The 14,441-nt window shown below is 41.0% G+C and overlaps 1 protein-coding gene and 2 non-coding genes across 3 annotated transcripts in view; 1 reads left to right on the plus strand and 2 right to left on the minus strand.

Annotated features, from left to right (window-relative positions):
- LOC109432189 (heart- and neural crest derivatives-expressed protein 2) overlaps nt 1–14,441 on the minus strand; it is a 49,688-nt gene that overhangs the window by 2,522 nt on the left and 32,725 nt on the right. The gene's annotated exons all lie outside the window — the stretch shown is intronic.
- Nucleotides 14,072–14,143, plus strand: Trnaw-cca (transfer RNA tryptophan (anticodon CCA)). Its single transcript has one exon. It is a non-coding gene; the product is annotated as a tRNA-Trp (tRNA).
- On the minus strand, nt 14,320–14,392 carry Trnam-cau (transfer RNA methionine (anticodon CAU)). The gene has a single exon. It is a non-coding gene; the product is annotated as a tRNA-Met (tRNA).

Here is a 14,441-nt window from a genome sequence, read left to right on the forward strand (position 1 = left end):
CTCGTCCTGAAGCTAAAAAAACGTTCATTTCATTTTTCATTTATTTAGTTCAGTGTTTCCCAAACTTTTAGGAGGTATCGCCCCCTTGGAGCTTGAGAAAAACTTTTTCGCCCCCCTAAATGAGATTTATTTTTGTATGAAAAAAGGCTGAAACTTTGTTGAGCTGAAGCCCTAAGAACCCACTATATGACACTACTGTGGCGAAACTGATATTTAATGTATCTAAATTAGCCTTCTCATACCCGACCCTCAACATCTCATTATAAAAATGCTGGCATTTTGACAATTTTCATTCGATTTTTTTGAAGTCGCCCTCAATCGATCATAAATTGGTGTAAGTTTATTACACCCAAGTGGCCATGTAATATCCGGAACTATTCCGGAGATATTCCAGATTGTACTGGGGTCAGGGAGGGTGCCGAAGTGGCTAAACATGATTATTTCGTGTGTTAGGCCGGAACAAATCTCATATTCTTCTTTTGTCACTTTGCTCGTTGACTCAAGGGGGGATGATAAATAATAAACGTATTTCATGAAAAATTACCCAAACAATTAGGCAAAATCGTCAAACTCATCGGATTTGTTAAGAAATATTCTCGGCGACTCTAATTTCACTTAAAATTTTTTTAAATTTCCTAAATAATTTATTTGTGTCCCCCCTCAAAATGTCGAATTCCGACAAAAATTTTCCGAGGGGGGGGGGGGGGGTGGGTTTTGACATTGGAGAAAATCGAAATTTGTGTCAGCCTTATTGTGTTTGAACCATCGATTTTCAGCGAAATTTTCATTGCGAAAAATAAAACGCAACTACGATAATCAGATTTGAATAAGTTGACCCATCCGGATCCCTGTGACAGATTCCGCGGGGGTCTCATTGGGGACACTTCTGGTTTTCATCCAAAACATGTCGTGCGACATATCAAACTTCATGATTTCGAATGACTGAGTCAGAAATGATACCCTGAAGTCTGTATCAATTAGTATGGCCACCCCGGAACATCTAGCTTAGGTTCCACGGGGGTGACATAGGAGACATTTCTGGATTGCAACCAAAACATGCCGTGCGACGTATCAAACCTAATGATTTCGAGAGAATAGGGCAGGAAAAAATGACTGAAGTATGAAGCAACTGATATGCCCGCTCCGGAGCACCTGAAACAGGTTCCGCGAGGACCTCTCAAACACAGTAACACACGAAATAATCACTTTTAGCCATTTGGCAAAACAGATACCTCCCCCACCCCCTGACCCCAGTACAATCCGGAATATCTCCGGAATGGTTCGGGATATTACATGGCCATTTGAGTGTAATAAACTTTCACCAATTTATGATCAATTGAAGGCGACTTCAAAAAAATCGGATGAAAATTGACGAAATGCCAGCATTTTGAAAATGAGTTGTCGGGGGTCGGGTATGTGAAGGTTAGTATCTCTCTTATTAAAAAAAACGCATTATTACATGTATAACAATTTTGAATCATGTTTGTGCTATACATATTCTTAAACAAAAACTAGCAAACAGAACGGACTGTAAACATCAGGGATGCCAGATTATTCGATCAAAAAATCTGTATCAATACAGATTTTTTTGTATCGCCATGTTTGAGGCAGGGATGCCAGATGATTTTTTGAAAAATCTGTATCGCTATTTCCAATAATCTGTATCCCATACAAAATGTGGGTGAAAAATCTGTATCCCATACAAAAATAAAATAGCTCCTCTAGCTCAAAAATCTGTATTTCATATAAAACGAAATCTGTACGGATGCTCAAAAATCTGTATAATACAGATAAATCTGTATATATGGCATCTGTAGTATTCACCTCCGCGCCCGTCTGTCACTGACTAAATCTCCTCTCTCTCTACCTTTCGCTACCTGTCAATGTATCAATCAAGGTCTTCTATATAAGGTAGGAACATCTGGTATCTTTACCAGTATTGGTGTTGTATAATTTAGTATGACGTAACATGCCAGAAAGTCGGGACGGTTCGTGTTAATACACTACAATCCCCCCTCAACAATAAATAAAGTGCTCGTTACTATAGCCGAATATTAATACATAAATCTTGGCCAAAAGCGCCGTACAACATGTTAGAGTAACTCATTTACACCGAAGAAAAGTTGCAATTATTTCGAGTCCCATATGATTGACTACATATTCTTAAATCACTTCAGATCAGTTAAAATCTGAATAATCTAACGTATACGATCATCCAAGAAGCATGTGATTCGTTTAACAACAAGTCCAACCTTTGACCTATCCTCCTCATTATCTCGATCATTAAACAACGTAAACATGTTATAGTTATTTTACGTCTACTGTACGTTGATTCTGCCATAATCTCCCTTACTTTTTTATTTCAGTTTAGAGACGTCTGTTGCTATCTATGCAGTAACTATTTTCTTCATACCACTTCAAATTCCTTCTCTTCATCTAAATGTCACGTGCGATATAACCAAACTTAGCCTAAACGATGGCAATACCATTCCAATTCAAAACATTAGTTCATGTTACGTTGCACCTACATGAATCCGTTTTTTTTTTCATTTATCGAGTTTCATTGCTCCGTGTAATTATTGTTTTTAACATCGGAGACATCAATACTATTGTAACGAGCTCAATCCACATACCACACATACGCTTACGCCAAATTAACTCTATCTCTATCATCGAAACATCTCGAAGTTTACATACATGTGGATCAGCTGTTCATCCGGAAAAAGGGAATTTCGTCTTGTCTAAAGTAGATATATGTTGAAATTCATTTATATTTCAAACATACCAAACATTTTGCCTTGCTTTTCTTTATCTGAAGAATATAACAGTTCTTATTTCCGGTTATTCGTTACAGCGCTTGCCGGCAAAACATGATCAGAATTGGGCTTCACAAGTACTTCCATACTTAGGATTGACACCTAATAATCAATCTCACAGTGACGGCCTCCAAATAATTCATTGAAACACTCTTTGAATTCAAACTTTCTAAATTAGTAATCGGATGCTATATTGAAGTTTGTCTCCAGTGTACGGGAAAACGAGAACAGCGTTTCCCAAGAAAGATTATTCCAGTCGCTAGTTACTGAAATTATTAAGAATGTGACCAGAATCAACGCATCCACAGCAATCAGATATTCAAATCCATGCTGATTTTTCGTTTAACATATGATTAGTTTGCGAATTAGTTAAATAGGCCGTAAAGTTTTCAAAGTGTAATTCACCTCTGTGGGTCACATACCTATAATACACTCACTCAACCTTTCGGTTATTATGCGGTCAGCAGCAACACGTTAGAGCTGCGTTTAATACTTTGATTTTTTTTATTGAGTAGTACAAAACACAACTGTAGGACAACCAAAAGTGTATTCTGTGATACTCGACATTTTCACTCAGAACTAAACAAATCAATTCATTAGTTGATGCTTTTGCTTCTTTTGAAATCCTGACTCTCACTAGAACCCGACCTGTCTTTCTTCAACCCCGTTCTCTTTGTGCACTATCAGAGTTATTAATTGAAGTGCCTCCTCCCACCTGCCATTGCGTGAAATTGTATATTGTGTTGTAAGCACAATGAAACCGGAAATCTTTTTTTTTTTCGACCGGAACGGGAATGTAACTTGCAGTCTCCAATTTGACAAGACGAATAAGACGAGCATGTATGACAATAAGGTATGTTGACCGTCACGATTCTCAACTCTCAACTCTCCATATCAGTTGGGACACTGATCCATCCTGTTCATCTTCATCTCTCACCATTTCACACAACTCAACTGACTCCATTCTTCTGGATATTTTTTTTTTATTTCATCCTTTTCAAATCAGCTGATTCATATACCGTTCAGCAATTTCACCGAAATCTCACCACGTGATTATTTGATTATTAGCTACTCCATGTTGCAAAGCTACACAGACATCATGTGCAGGCCGTCTTCTCATAAACCACTTCCCTTAGACTCATCAACGATCCAATATTAGCACTATCGTTCATTGCCTCTATCTTTTCTCGAATTCGGCAGCTTCTTTCAGCTTCAGTAACACGAATACTTAGTATTTTTGTAAACACGAACAATTAGTATTTACGTAAATATAAAACAATCACAAACGTACAACTCCTTGCTAATTCCCAAAAATGCAGTGAATCCTTACTTCGATTCCTTTTCTAAATGGCGTGACGGTCCTAATGGGACCAAACTAGTTTCTCAGTTCAGTGTAACATGAACATTGCGACTATTATGCTGTTGCTTGGAATCCGAAGTGAATTGGGGTGCGAAAATTGAGTTTTTACTCACTTTAATGTGTCACTACTCGATTCGGATGAGTGCATGTAGTAGCTCTTAACTAGCTGAATGATGCGCAATGCTAACCATTTGTTCAAATTTACTTCGCATCTATAACTTCACATGTTGCGCGTGTCACGACTTCGATTTAGTGCTGCGACGATAATATATTCTCAGAGACCTCTCTTCGCCAATCACATTTTTTTTGCATTCTCCCATTGTGTAACATGCCACATTATTGTGTGATGGATACACTTTACGTTCAAGAATGTCAAGTAAAATTCCATATTAAAAGTTACTTGAATATTCTGCAATAAACCCCAGGCACTCTCAGTGTAGTTAAATACTCCAGCGTTTACCACATCGACTATATGGATCCTCCAGTATAACCACAATTATCTTAACTGGAACATTCTTCTTTTTTTTCGACTGTTGGTTATATAGTGACCGAAACGTCGGATGAAATCTTAAGAATCCGTTTTTGAGTTATTATCTTGTATCTTTGCCACCCAATGACGTTTCTTGTATTTACGTAGCTTATACGCTTCTACATGCCCATGGCAAATTCTTTACACTTACTGAATCCTCGCGATTCTTGCAGAAAATCCTTCCGCCCTCCGTAACATGGTGAATCCTTAAGATTTTCGTCACTGGAAAATCCTTCCGGTCTTCGCAAACTTAGGATATTTCAAGATTTTCTTAACGAGGAGGCTCCTCAAGTTTCTCACAAATGGAAGGTCCTTCATATCTTAGCAACCTTGAAACACTGAGGATCCCCGAAACACTCGCCACTGAAAGATCCTTTCGATTTTCGCAACACAAGAGAATCCTCTTGATTTTCTTAACACGTAGAATCGCTAGGATACATGCGATTTGAAGATCCTTCTGATTTTCACTACCCGGGTATCTTCCAGATTTCCTGAATTCAGAGAATCCTTGTGATTCTCGCAACTGGAAGACCCTTCCGATCTGCGCAACTTGAGAAAATCCTCCTGATTTTGTGAACACGAAGAATCCTCACAATTCTTGCAACTGAAAGATCCTTTCAAACTTCGTAACCCAAGAAAATCCTCCAGATTTTCTGAACACGGAGAATCTAAATAATTCTCACAACTGGAAGATCCTTTTGATTTCGAAACCCAAGAAAATCCTCCTGGTATTCTAAACACGAAGAATCCTTACGATTCTCGCCACTGGAAGATTCTTCCGATCTTCGAAACCCAAGAAAATCCTCCTGATTTTCTGAACACGGAGAATCCTTACGATTCTCGCAACTGGAAGATCTTTCCGATCTTCGCAACCCATGAAAATCCTCCTGATTTTCTTAACACAGCGAATCCTTACGATTCTCGCTACTGGAAGATCCTTCCGATCTTCGCAATCCGAGAAAATCCTCCTGATTTTCTGAACACGGAGAATCCTTACGATTCTCGCTACTGGAAGATCCTTCCGATCTTCGCAATCCGAGAAAATCCTCCTGATTTTCTGAACACGGAGAATCCTTACGATTCTCGCAACTGGAAGATCCTTCCGATCTTCGCAACCCAAGAAAATCCTAATGATTTTCTAAACGCGGAGAATCCTTACGATTCTCGCAACTCCGATATAATCAAAAGATGCGCAGCAATAAGACGCTCAAAAGGTATCGTTGTGCACACTTGACCACTTCTCCCTTTTCATTCAAATGCATGCAATCTTCTCTTCCTTGCATGCAAGCCACACAATGAGTAAAAATAAACACTTTACTGAGTAACTCCCGCTCATCGTGCAAATCACGAGCATCAAAATAAACATTTCTCCACCGGCTACCGAAAACCGCCCATTCTAGGTCAAATCCAAATCATGCAAATGGATTCCTTACCTGGCCGTTCCTCCACTTGATCCGGAAACTGTTCACTAAGAAGAAAAACAACAACAACCCACCGTGCTGTTTAGAATCCATCCTCGTTCGCCAGTTGTAGTATTCACCTCCGCGCCCGTCTGTCACTGACTAAATCTCCTCTCTCTCTACCTTTCGCTACCTGTCAATGTATCAATCAAGGTCTTCTATATAAGGTAGGAACATCTGGTATCTTTACCAGTATTGGTGTTGTATAATTTAGTATGACGTAACATGCCAGAAAGTCGGGACGGTTCGTGTTAATACACTACAGCATCCCTGGTTTGAGGGTATATTAGACACCGAGAGTCCTAGATTTCAATAGAAACTAACAAAAAAGTACTACTGTTTGACGGTATTAAATTTTTACTTGTATTGATTTTTCTAAAACATGTGTGAAAATGTACAAATTTTCATCAATTCTTCAGGAATTAAGCAGCATTTTACAAAGTTTTCATTAAATGCATTAAAAATAACTTATAATTTTATGTTTTCTGGAGAAATCTGTATCACATTTCAAAAATCTGTATTTTTCTGTACTCTGTATCTTGTCTGTATAGAAGGTCAAAAATCTGTATAATACAGACAAATCTGTACATCTGGCATCTCTGGTAAACATGTACGAAAACTCGTTATCTTACACCAGATATTTTACTAGTGTTTTTGAAAAGAGTTCTCCTACTGGTGGGATATTGAAATACAATTTCAAAAATATTTTTTATACGGAAAAAAGAAATCAGGAATATATCTGTGTATGTTCAAATGTAGTCAGCTTTTCAAAGTAAATGCAAATAATGAAAAGCCAGTTTAAATTAGAGAAACTTTTATTGACAAATAAGTAAATATGCAACAGTCATTACTCGGTTTTGAGGGAAATCAACGCTGAATTAGTGGAAAAAAATCAAAATAGCTACTAGTATTTAATAAGTTTGAAATTTTCGAGCAATGTGTGATAGCTCCCATCCAAAACGTGTTCTTTAATTCGTCTGAAACATCATGATTTTGATTGAAAATTCCATGAAAAAAACGCCCATAAATTAAAAACAAAACTTTCTCATCAAGAAAAAAAAAACGGTTCTTCTCATAATCTCTTATAAAAGTTTCTTAATAGTTTCTTAATATGTATAATATTAGATCTCCATAATTCCTAGGAATTATTTAGGAAATTCATATAGCAGTCTTATTTGTGTTTTTTTTTCTTGGAATTTTGACGAAAAGTCCTCATAAACATAAAACAAAATCTGTAAAATGTAGTCGATCTCAAAACGGACATTTTTCAATAATCCTAGAACCAACAAAATTTGAAATGTTAGGGATTTTTAATGATTCAGTTGACATTCTGGACTAGTATTTCAATACTTTTGATATTTTTCAATTATTCAAAAAATCGCCCCCTTTTTAGTATTTTCGCCCCCCAATTTTGGTTTTTCACATTTTCGCCCCCTTCGGCCTGATTTTCGCCCTCTGGGGGGCGATTTCGCCCACTTTGGGAATCACCAACATCGAATTCATGATAACACTGAATCAACAATTTGGCGCCATAATATGTACTCGGTTTGTAGCTGCAGCTCTCCAACGTTGGTCACGCCCAATGCTCGCCAGATCACGCTCCACCTGGTCCGCCCATCGTGCTCTCTGCGCCCCACGCCTTCTTGTACCAACCGGATGGTTAGCAAACACCAACTTTGCAGTGCTGTTGTCCGGCATTCTTGCAACATGCCCTGCCCATCGTTTCCTTTCAGCTTTAGCCACATTCAGGATATTGGGTTCACCGCAGAGTGCAGCGAGCTCGTGGTTCACCCTCCTCCGCCACACACCGTTTTCCTGCACGCCGCCGAAGATCGTCCTTAGCACGCGTCGCTCGAAAACTCCGAGTGCATGCAGGTCCTCCTCGAGCATCGTCCATGCCTCGTGTCCGTAGAGAACCATCGGTCTTATTAGCGTCTTGTACATGGTACATTTGGTGCGGGGGTGAATCTTTTTTTACCGCAGTTTCTTCTGGAGCCCGTAGTAGGCACGACTTCCACTGATGATGCGCCTTCGTATTTCACGGCTCACGTTATTTTGGGCGCCTTTTAACCATCACCAGGTAGTGATCAAATTCGATATTAGCGCCACGATAGGTCCTGACGTCGATAATGTCGGAGAAGTGCCGTCCATCAATCAGAACGTGGTCGATTTGCGATTCCGTTTGTTGTGATCTCCAAGTGTAACGATACGGGAGGCTGTACTGGAAGAAGGTGCTACGAATAGCCCATATTCGTGGGCAAACAACAAAACCTTAGATCCAAATGAGCATCGTCCCCTTGCGGAATCATCGCTGTTATCAATGATAGATAATCGAAATAAAACGATACACACAGGCCATCGTATCTCCGTAGTGGTAAAACAGAGGTGAAGAATTACGTTACAGATTCAGAACTTTGTTATCGGTAAGAATCCGATTATGACATATGACATGACATTGTGGTGGTGAAGAAACTTGTTTCTGTGGAAAGAGGGTTCTCGATGCCAGGTGTCGTTTAAAATTGGAACCGGCAAGCGCCTTGAAGACGATGCACTTCTACCGTCTATCAGTGTCAGTTATCCGTGATTCTTCCTCTTACGCTGGAGCGTTACCTCGGTGTAACCGACAAGTTATCGTATACGGCCGAGGCCGACTTCCCCTTTCCGGAAGCCGAACTGGTTGTTCGAGAGACCATTTACACCCTCGGTGTATCTCAACATTCTGTAGAGGATGATCTTTTCGAGCACCTTCCCCGCCATGTCGATCAAGCATATTGTTCTGTATGCTGACGGGCTTCCGGGTAGCTTCCCGCCTTTGGAACCAGACTTTGCCACATCGAAACCTCTGAAAAAACTCTCTCTGCAATAGCTACTTTTGATGCCAAGTTCAGAACTCCGTCCGGATTTTGCTATCCCCACAAGTTCATCATCGGTGGCACTCTGACAGAGACCCTCAAAGCACACCTTTTTGTTTGCTTGTCATTGTCCCGGTCTTCAGCGCGACTTAAGCATCTGTAAATACCACCAGCCGTTCGTTTCGCTCTGCCTCAGATCGTGCTCGCTGCATCCGCCGCCTAGGCAGGCGCGGCGCAGGTCTGCCATCGCTTGCGCCCACTAGTAAGCCGGTGGTCTCCCATTTCTAGGGTGGACTTGCCTAAGCATGGTCGCATCGCCTCAGAGTTGACACGGGTGATGCGTCGTACTCTGGACGGTTTATGCCGAGATGTTGATGGTTGGTCGGAAGTCGAAACTTGAAGAAGTTGATCGAAGTGCTCAAATCAACGTTTTAGCTGGTCGTTTGGATCCGTGAGTAAGTGAAAAGCGTCACTGGCATTCTCGAATTCATCCTTGCTCAACTCAGGCGTCGTTGAGGGGGCTGACGGTGAGTCGATAAGTAGAGTATCCAACATAACTCTGATCCTTACAAGTTCCTACCTCATGCTTGCACGGGTCAAAGACCGATGACAAAGACCGCCAGCTAAGAGTTGTGTGCTTATCTGGTAGTGCAGCCTGGACACTGTTGTCCTTCTGACTTCAGCTAGATTGAGGAAGTATGTCTCGAGCGTCTGTTCACCAAAGAGGTGCGGCTCAAACAGCGTCTGTTCTGGCATCCAGCGGCAAAGTATGAAATGCTCCTCTACCGAAAGCTATACCTAAGGTAGCAGCTCCACCATGGGGGATAGAGGACATTAGGCCAACAACCTACTGTTTCCCAAACCCAAAACCATTACAGGAACCGAAAATGAAAGATTATGAACTAATTCAAGAACTGAGAGGAGTCCGTTGGCCGAACTTTGAAGAACATAGATTGGCGCCCGGTCAAATTTTGCTATAATCTGGCCTACGATATGAACACGCTCCTCGCCACCGTGGAGTTGGTTTCCGGCTCAGCACTCACGCCCACGCTGTACTCATGAAGTGGGAACCAATTGTTGACAGGATAATTGTAGGCAGATTCAGAACACGGGCTCGAAACCTTAGCATGATCCAATGTTACGCGCCAATCGATGCTGCCGAATTGCAAGACAAAGAGAACTTTTACAGCCAACTGAATGCAAGATTCCGAAAGGTGCTATCAAGATACTCATGGGCGACTTCAACGCGAAGATTGGTTCATTGGGCAACAATTACATGGCTATTGGGGTAACATGAGTTTCCTGTGATGGCGTCACGGAAAATCAAATCGACCACATCTGCATCAGCTAATAATGGAGACGGAGCTTTCTCGATGTGCGGAACAAACGTAGCGCCGACATTGCATCGGCGAGAATAATTTGGGTGAGCTACGTACGCGGAGAAAGCAGTGGTTCACAGATGATACCTGGAGGAAGATAGAGGAGCGAAGGTACGCCAAAGCCGCGTAAAAACGAGCGAAAACACGGGGAGCCAAAGCCGTAGCCCGTCAGCGCTATTCGGCTCTCGAGAAGGAAGTGAAACGCTCATGTAAACGGGGCAAAAGAGCGTGGGCGGACTCCCAGCCGACGAAGGCGAGAGAGCCGCTAACACCGGCGACCTCCGTCTGCTCTACGATGTTTCACGTCGTCTTACCCAAGTAACACATATGTTATATAAAAGTTATGACAGCGCAAGTTTTGATTGTATAGAAGTTCAATTCGTGTAATTCTAGTAATCGACGAGATCCTGGTTGCTGCGATTAATCGTGAATCAAATCGTGGGTTGCAGTGGCAGCCCATTACTATGGAGCACCTTAATGACTTCGAATTGGCTGATGACGTTGCTCTCCTAGCTCAACGGCGCTTTGACATGCATAGCAAGCTCGATGATCTTGCCAATCGCTCCTCGGCGGCAGGTCTTACCATCAACGTCAACAAGACCAAATCGTTAGATGTAAACACGGTCAACCCTTTCAGCTCTACGGTTGCTGGGCAATTAATGGAGAATGTTTAAAGCTTCCAATATCTTGGTAATCAAATGGCGTCACCTATATTGACATAGTTAACTTCTTTTCCTGATCAGCCTAGATAGCTGTGTAGTGTCGGTAGCGGTTGTCTCAATTGGCTAAGAATAACACTACGGACCACCTGTTCCGGGGGTAAAAGTCCACTAAACAGGGAACCCCAATCCAAGGTGTCAGGCGACCCGTGCTGATGGATGAATGGTTGAGGGGGTTTAAAATATGCTCGATCTTTAACGGAGCCCGTAACGTAGGTAGATCGCCTTTATGTGTTGCGTTACGGTTCAAGATCTACCCAACCGAACCCTAGTGACATCCGGTTTGTCAAGTTGGGGTAATGTGTTTTGGTAATAAGGGTTCATGGTACAAAGTCCTTGTTACTGGTTACAGTTTCTAAAATTGCATTTATTCTGCCTTGCTGATAGTTAAAGAATCGGACTTTGCCCACCCGAGACTACACTTGATGTTAGGAAAACAAACATGCTTTACGTATCTAACTGCGTACTAACCTATCAAGGACTGTTAAGTTCTGGTAATTCAAGGACTCACGTGCATTCTTATTGTAGAACACATTCTCAAATTTGACAGAGTTTTGCAACTAGCCTATCGTCCCGGGTTTTTCTTTGTTGTCCTGGGACGAAACTAGAAGCAAGACATGGATGAGGCTAGAGTTCCGAAGCATGGATAAATATCAGTACCACCGTTTTGTTTTTCTCAGAATTCAAATAGATTGTGTTTGATTGGGGGCGCTCTGTCACTGGGATTTAAATCTCTCTGATAACGGGACCTTTTCATCGCTATCGATTTCTCGCACCTCTGGGATAACAAAACAGGAACTGTACAGAAATCGATGCTGCCTCTCAATGACAATGGAGTAGTACGACATGCACTAAATACTAAGGATACGGGTAATGCCACAAAAGATCTAAATACTGGTCGCAGTGGCTCACCTGAACAGAAAAAAAAATATTGACATAAATGCACGGATCAAGGCGGAGGCTGCTTTTTCGAATTTAAGAAATGTATGGAAAATGAACCAAATTAGTCGACGCTCCAAAATCCGAAAATTTTCAACTCAAACGTGAAATCTATGCTGTTATATGCCAGTAAAACCTGTTGTACATCAGCGGAGAGAACATGGTGGCCTCACAATTAGATTCCACCGTCGATGTCATCAAAAACCAATGGGGACAGAAAGTCGGAAGCGAAAGTGGAGGTGGGTCGGCCACACTCTATGCAGGGGCGGAAACGAAATCTGCAAGCATGCGTTAGAATGGAACTTAGCAGGACATCGCGGCAGAGGTGATGGTCAGACGCGATGTCAGCGCTGCGGTTATCCCGAATATTAAAAAGGATTCGTCTCACGTAAAGTCACGTGCTGCATTGGTCGAAAAACGCAGAGCAACTAAATACCAGGTCGTTCTTGCCACAAAACTCACCGAACAGCTCACCATTTACGCTCAATGCACAAAGACCATCACGTCTCATGACACAAGACCTATAGGTTTTATACAGTCTTCCTGTGCCAATTCTTTATTACACCAACAAACCTAACCTCGAAATGACTGACAGTTCTCAGGTCATTTTGACAGATGTAACATAAGCATGAAAAGGACGGCAACAAGATCGATAAAGTAGAATATATGAGCCGTCTTTTTTGTGCATGTGTGTGGTCTGTCAAAATGACCTAAGAAGTGTCAAACATCGTCATGGCTAGCTTTGTTGATCTAATGAAGAATAAGAAGATCTAGATCGTCCCCTAAATCAAACAATCCTTGGGAAACTCAATACATATCCTATAATTAATAATACAAAGAAATGATCCATGAAGAGAAATCGATAAATATCGGGTCCAAACGAAAAATCATTTTGCTTGCCATTCTTACCCGAGCAAAGTCTGATAGCAAATTGAAAACTAATTTTGATGTTGTGATATTGCAAATTTTGATAACTCAAGTTGTTGTCGTTTTGATCGTTTTAACGGTTAAAATATCAAAAATGAGAGCAGAAAAATGTTCCTGTGATAGCAAATTGAAAACAATTCCTGCTATCGATGATAGCAAATTGATAACTGTTTTTGTTATCAGCGCAAGAAAAACGAAAAATCGTAAAATGTAGAGTTTTTCGGTTGATATCAAATCATAAATGCAATAGTACAATTGCACTAATGATATATCCCTAGAATTACTTTACATAGTTCACTTAAAAGAGTTAAAACTATTCTAGCACTAAACACTTGCATTAATGTAAAATGACAGCAAACAGAAAACAAAATTTGAAATCAAATCGAGTAAAGATAAACTGATATCAAAATGTGATATCAATTTGTTGCTGAATACAAAACATGTTTTCGGTTTGCTGTAATTTTGTTGTTGGACTTCTTTGCTCGGGTAGACAGAACCATTACATTACACCGTTACATTACAACATATTACATGTAATGAAACTGTTTCGCATGATTATGAAAATGTTACACATCGTTCAAAATCTACCTAATTGGGGTCATGAATGTCATTAGGTGTCATTTTTCTGACATTTGGGATGCTAGATGCTACGGCATGGAATTCGTCAACTCATTATTATTAACTGGGAAAACTTGGATTGGAAAGAACATCATACACCTGTAAGCATGTCTTATGAGATCTAATATTTAAAACGGCTAATTAGACAGCAACGCGTTCTACATAATGCGAAAGAATTTTGATCGGAATTTTCACCTATTTCTCATCCAAACGCTTCCGTGATAAATTAGCCGAGCAGTTTCCTCTCAAATATCTCTCCCTTCCACATGCTACGAAAAACAAAGATAATCGGCGCATGCGTCCCTTTGCGAGTGAGGGGCGTCAAAAGTGGGCGTTTACGAAGTTTCTTCAACATTCGCATCATGCACGTAGTCACTCACGACTCACTACTCGTCGCCCTCATGCAGTTAATTTTCAAGCACCAGTAGCCTCTAAACAATTAACAAGCGCTTCTGGCACCTTCTCTACATACGACTCCGTGGCGCAACGGTAGCGCGTCTGACTCCAGATCAGAAGGTTGCGTGTTCAAATCACGTCGGGGTCATCTCGAAAATATTTTTTTTCATAATTTCTAATGTTTTTATCCAAAGCGTTAGATACAAATTCTGGATGTCAATTATCTTGGAAAATGCTCTGAGGAAAAATAGCACACCACACGATGACGTGGTAAAATCAAACTCGCTCTGTAAGATGGGTGTAGTACAACATACAAAAAGTTACTGCCCCGAGTGAGGATCGAACTCACGACCTTAAGATTATGAGACTTACGCGCTACCGACTGCGCTATCGAGGCTTGTTGGGAGGGGAGGGCTTCTAACCTGTTGTCAAACATTAGGACATAA

Source organism: Aedes albopictus, chromosome 1 (genome assembly GCF_035046485.1).
Source record: "Aedes albopictus strain Foshan chromosome 1, AalbF5, whole genome shotgun sequence".
Classification (NCBI taxonomy): domain Eukaryota; kingdom Metazoa; phylum Arthropoda; class Insecta; order Diptera; family Culicidae; genus Aedes; species Aedes albopictus.